Source organism: Lytechinus variegatus, chromosome 7 (assembly GCF_018143015.1).
Source record: "Lytechinus variegatus isolate NC3 chromosome 7, Lvar_3.0, whole genome shotgun sequence".
NCBI lineage: Eukaryota > Metazoa > Echinodermata > Echinoidea > Temnopleuroida > Toxopneustidae > Lytechinus > Lytechinus variegatus.
Genome location: NC_054746.1, coordinates 33,146,605 through 33,152,604, shown reverse-complemented (window position 1 = coordinate 33,152,604; position 6,000 = coordinate 33,146,605).

The following is a 6,000-nucleotide window of genomic DNA, read 5'->3' as shown; positions in this document are numbered from 1 at the left end:
CCCTTGTGGAAAAACATTCTTTGGTATAGATTCTTTACTTGTAAAAGCTATTGTGATGTAACTGTCTCTGTGTCTTTCGTCTACTTGTTGCTATGCATAATTTGACATATGCAGTGGCGTAACAGGCGGGGGGGGGGCAGGGGGGGGCAAGTTGCCCCCCGGCGGATTTTCGGGAAAATAAAAAAAACGGAGAAAAGAGAAAAGGGAGGGAGAAAAAAGGAAAGGGAAAGGAAAGGTGGAAAAGGAAAGGAGGAAAAGGAAACTGAACAGAAAACGAAGATTTTTTTTAAAGGAAAAGGAAGAAAAGCGGGAAAAGGAACGAAAGAAGAACATATGAGAAAGAACAAATCATTCCGAAATAGGCCTATGTAATGCAATAGCATGATGGGAAATAAATCAAAAGATGGCAAAATGCCATAAGCGAGAAACGAAGGTAGAATGGAATTAGTAAAAAGCTAGCTAAACTTGGAAAACAAAGAAAATGGACAAGAAAAAACAACAACTTAATAACACGACTGGCCGGGGCTGCCGATGATTGAAAATAACGAGCGGGAAGAAAATGGAGAGCATACAACATTGTGCTAGAACCTTGCTAAATTTTATGTAAATAAGCTACCAGGGCTTTGCCCCAGACCCCACACAGTAGGGGCTCTTCATCTATAACCTTCAAATGGTTCCATAACGCCCCCCCCCTGTAGGGACCCTTCCTACATTAAGCTTTACGTTCAATCACTGGCGTACAAGCGCGGGGGGGGGGGTGTCTTGGCTCCACACCCTAGAGGAAATAAAAGAAATTATAGGAGACAATGTATAATGAAATGAATGGAATCAATGAATGTGATGTTATTTGCTGAATATAATGGATATCTATCATATAATTAGAATTTAATTTCAATAACCATTTTTTTTGCCAGCTAGCTTTGCTCGCTGGTGACATTTTACAAATTTCCCACATTGCTATGTTTTGCCCTTGCCCCCCTCAAAATATTTGGTTCATTACGCAACGGGGTTGAATAAATGTATTGTGTTAAAGCTATTCTATATCCGCGATTTGATCAAAAATAGCCGCAATCTGCGAGGTTTAAATGGCTTTGATATCAAGAAGTCTGGGAGCTCCTCCCCGGACCCCAACCGCAAAGCACTGCCGTATATGGGTATAATGTCGAAAATATCTCAAAGTCAGATTCTCATGAAAATGTGAGTTTTTTTGTCGCTCGCTTCGCTGTCTTGGGGATTAAGCAGCTGTTTAGCACATGCGCCATACTGCGCCCCTCGTTTTTTTTTTACTCTTCACGCTACTGCCGCAAAGAATCCAGTTCACAGTGGCGTACAGACCACAAAAGAAGGAATGGAAAGAGAGGAGAGTGAAATATATTATTCTCTGGATATCATGTCAAAATCTATCACAAAATTTGATCTTTTGTATTAAAAATGTCATTTTTTTCACTCAATCGCAACTTTTATTCTTAAAGATTAATTCTTCCGATGCGCAATCTGGCCCTCTGAAAATCGTCGCCTCGTTACACCATTACACCTGTTCATACCGTGATATGACCGGTTATTGTTTTACTCCCCCCCCCCTGGCCACCGACCCCTGTTACGCCACTGGACGTATGCGCTTGCTAGTCTTCATTTGCATAATAATAAATAGGGTCGAAAGTTATTTTATTTTGCACTAATATTGTGTAGAATTATTCATACCCTTGCCAATATCTCAACAAAATGTCTTTTAATGACAATGTGCATTCTTTTCACTGTCTGGGAATGTGCTATTCTTTGTCCTCTAGTTATTTCAAGATTTTCCAATGAATTACATACCCTCTTTTTTTAACAAATCATTATAAAATGATAGAAAATAGCATCTTTCTAAAAGGGTATGAATAAAAAAAAATATTTTGTTCATTCTCAGTCTCTGATAATCATGGCCGACAAGAAGGAGCTCAGTGAGGACCCACGACAACGTCTTGTTAATGCCCACATTGAGGGAAAGGGTTACAAGGCCATTTCAAAGCAGTATGTCCCTGTGGCAACAGTCCAGAGCATAATCAAGAAGCATCATAGGCGGCGGAGCAGAGGATTATCTTTTGTGTTTGGGGGGGACGCAACAATAGCCGTCCCCCCCAAACACAAAAGATAATCCTCTGCTCCGCCGCCAATGAGAAGCATAAGTGGTACAACACTGTGAAGAACATTAGTGGGCGTGGCAGGAAGCGCAAGGTGTCCCCTGGTATATTCCGTGTACTCATCAGGCTCCAGCATCCACTAATTAACATAAAATATCACAAAGACGTGCTATAGACCGACGTACAAAAAACTGCGCCTTCAATACAATACAATTCAATTCTTTTATTTCATTTCCATTCAAAACATAATACAAAGTAATATAAAACAAAACAAATCAAGTACAATTTTACAGAAGGGCATTCTAACTTCGTAAAACAGACAAAAAACAGTATAATATAGAGCATAAATGGAAAAGAGGGGTATCCACTAAAAAGCAAAGCTTGTAAAATTGTGGAACCCCCTTGGAAATGAAGAAATTATAGTCGACTTACTATATGCGTACATGCATGTATTACCTTCTTCTCCGAAGAAGGTAAACAAGAAGACTTAAAACTGCATAATTTATAAAATACATTGAAGTTTTATACTTTAATATATAAGCAAAAAAAAAAGCCATCAACCTAAATTTTAGTGAGGGGGGGGGGGGTACAAGAGACATTTTAAGGGGGTCCACCAGAATTTAGGGGGGACGCAGGAAACAAAATTAACCCCCCGTCCCCCCGCTTCCGCTGCCTACGATGATGACGATGATATAATACACATTAAATATGCTCTAACTCTTTTAAATTGCACAATTTTTCTCATTTCAAAATTAAAAAAAAAACGGTATTGTTGAAAAGGATCCATTGAAAAATAAAGCTTCGATGCATGATTTACGGTATGCCCACTCGTAACAGCCAGATTCCTGTGATATCATTATTTTATGAAAACATTTCATTGTACCAGCTGGTATACAAGCAGAAAAATTATGATCTGCTCCTTAGTTTTTTTGTTTGTTATTTGTATATATATATATATATATATATGTATTATATATGTATATATACTATATATACATATATAATACATATATATATATATTTTTTTTTTTTTGGGGGGGGAGGTAATTACGCCACTGCAGGTGTGCATTTAAATCATTATCAAAATTAGTAGGCATATACCCCCTTCCTTTCTCGTCCTCGTTTCCATTATAGCTTTTAGTAAAACAGGAAAACAAAAGGCTCTGATATTTTATTCCTTATCAGAGCAAACCCATTATTGACTATTACCTTTCAAACGAGAACGAATTGTTTTACAACGAATTAAATTGATTTTTTTTTCAAATAGCGAATTGGAACATCGCACTTACCGACGGCTGTCATAAATGCTTCGTTAGCGGTGAACAAAACTATAATTAGAACTGTTGAAAAGACTCGAGATTTCTGGAGGAAACTGATGCAGAAACACGAGCAAGATGAAGACATGATGAACACTATATTCAACTGATACGGAATCGAAGCTACAGTATTTAGTGGAGTCAAAATCGGCGTACATGTACAGTAGTCCTCAAAATTATTCATACCCCTTGTGGAAAAACATTCTTTGGTATAGATTCTTTACTTGTAAAAGCTATTGTGATGTAACTGTCTCTGTGTCTTTCGTCTACTTGTTGCTATGCATAATTTGACATATGCAGTGGCGTAACAGGCGGGGGGGGGCAGGGGGGGGGGCAAGTTGCCCCCCGGCGGATTTTCGGGAAAATAAAAAAACGGAGAAAAGAGAAAAGGGAGGGAGAAAAAAGGAAAGGGAAAGGAAAGGTGGAAAAGGAAAGGAGGAAAAGGAAACTGAACAGAAAACGAAGATTTTTTTTAAAGGAAAAGGAAGAAAAGCGGGAAAAGGAACGAAAGAAGAACATATGAGAAAGAACAAATCATTCCGAAATAGGCCTATGTAATGCAATAGCATGATGGGAAATAAATCAAAAGATGGCAAAATGCCATAAGCGAGAAACGAAGGTAGAATGGAATTAGTAAAAAGCTAGCTAAACTTGGAAAACAAAGAAAATGGACAAGAAAAAACAACAACTTAATAACACGACTGGCCGGGGCTGCCGATGATTGAAAATAACGAGCGGGAAGAAAATGGAGAGCATACAACATTGTGCTAGAACCTTGCTAAATTTTATGTAAATAAGCTACCAGGGCTTTGCCCCAGACCCCACACAGTAGGGGCTCTTCATCTATAACCTTCAAATGGTTCCATAACGCCCCCCCCCCCTGTAGGGACCCTTCCTACATTAAGCTTTACGTTCAATCACTGGCGTACAAGCGCGGGGGGGGGTGTCTTGATGGCTCCACACCCTAGAGGAAATAAAAGAAATTATAGGAGACAATGTATAATGAAATGAATGGAATCAATGAATGTGATGTTATTTGCTGAATATAATGGATATCTATCATATAATTAGGATTTAATTTCAATAACTAATTTTTTTGCCAGCTAGCTTTGCTCGCTGGTGACATTTTACAAATTTCCCACATTGCTATGTTTTGCCCTTGCCCCCTCAAAATATTTGGCTCATTACGCAACGGGGTTGAATAAAATTGTGTTAAAGCTATTCTAAATAATATCCGCGATTTGATTAAAAATAGCCGCAATCTGCGAGGTTTAAATGGCTTTGATATCAAGAAGTTCTGGGAGCTCCTCCCCGGACCCAACCGCAAAGCACTGCCGTATATGGGTATAATGTCGAAAATATCTCAAAGTCAGATTCTCATGAAAATGTGAGTTTTTTTGTCGCTCGCTTCGCTGTCTTGGGGATTAAGCAGCTGTTTAGCACATGCGCCATACTGCGCCCCTCGTTTTTTTTTTTTACTCTTCACGCTACTGCCGCAAAGAATCCAGTTCACAGTGGCGTACAGACCACAAAAGAAGGAATGGAAAGAGAGGAGAGTGAAATATATTATTCTCTGGATATCATGTCAAAATCTATCACAAAATTTGATCTTTTGTATTAAAAATGTCATTTTTTCACTCCCTCGCAACTTTTATTCTTAAAGATTAATTCTTCCGATGCGCAATCTGGCCCTCTGAAAATCGTCGCCTCGTTACACCATTACACCTGTTCATACCGTGATATGACCGGTTATTGTTTTACTCCCCCCCCCTGGCCACCGACCCCTGTTACGCCACTGGACGTATGCGCTTGCTAGTCTTCATTTGCATAATAATAAATAGGGTCGAAAGTTATTTTATTTTGCACTAATATTGTGTAGAATTATTCATACCCTTGCCAATATCTCAACAAAATGTCTTTTAATGACAATGTGCATTCTTTTCACTGTCTGGGAATGTGCTATTCTTTGTCCTCTAGTTATTTCAAGATTTTCCAATGAATTACATACCCTCTTTTTTTAACAAATCATTATAAAATGATAGAAAATAGCATCTTTCTAAAAGGGTATGAATAAAAAAAAATTTTTTGTTCATTCTCAGTCTCTGATAATCATGGCCGACAAGAAGGAGCTCAGTGAGGACCCACGACAACGTCTTGTTAATGCCCACATTGAGGGAAAGGGTTACAAGGCCATTTCAAAGCAGTATGTCCCTGTGGCAACAGTCCAGAGCATAATCAAGAAGCAAGCATAAGTGGTACAACACTGTGAAGAACATTAGTGGGCGTGGCAGGAAGCGCAAGGTGTCCCCTGGTATATTCCGTGTACTCATCAGGCTCCAGCATCCACTAATTAACATGAAATATCACAAAGACGTGCTATAGACCGACGTACAAAATACTGCGCCTTCAATTCAATTCTTTTATTTCATTTCCATTCAAAACATAATACAAAGTAATATAAAACAATACAAATCAAGTACAATTTTACAGAAGGGCATTCTTACTTCGTAAAACAGACAAAAAAACAGTATAATATAGAGCATAAATGGAAAAGAGGGGGA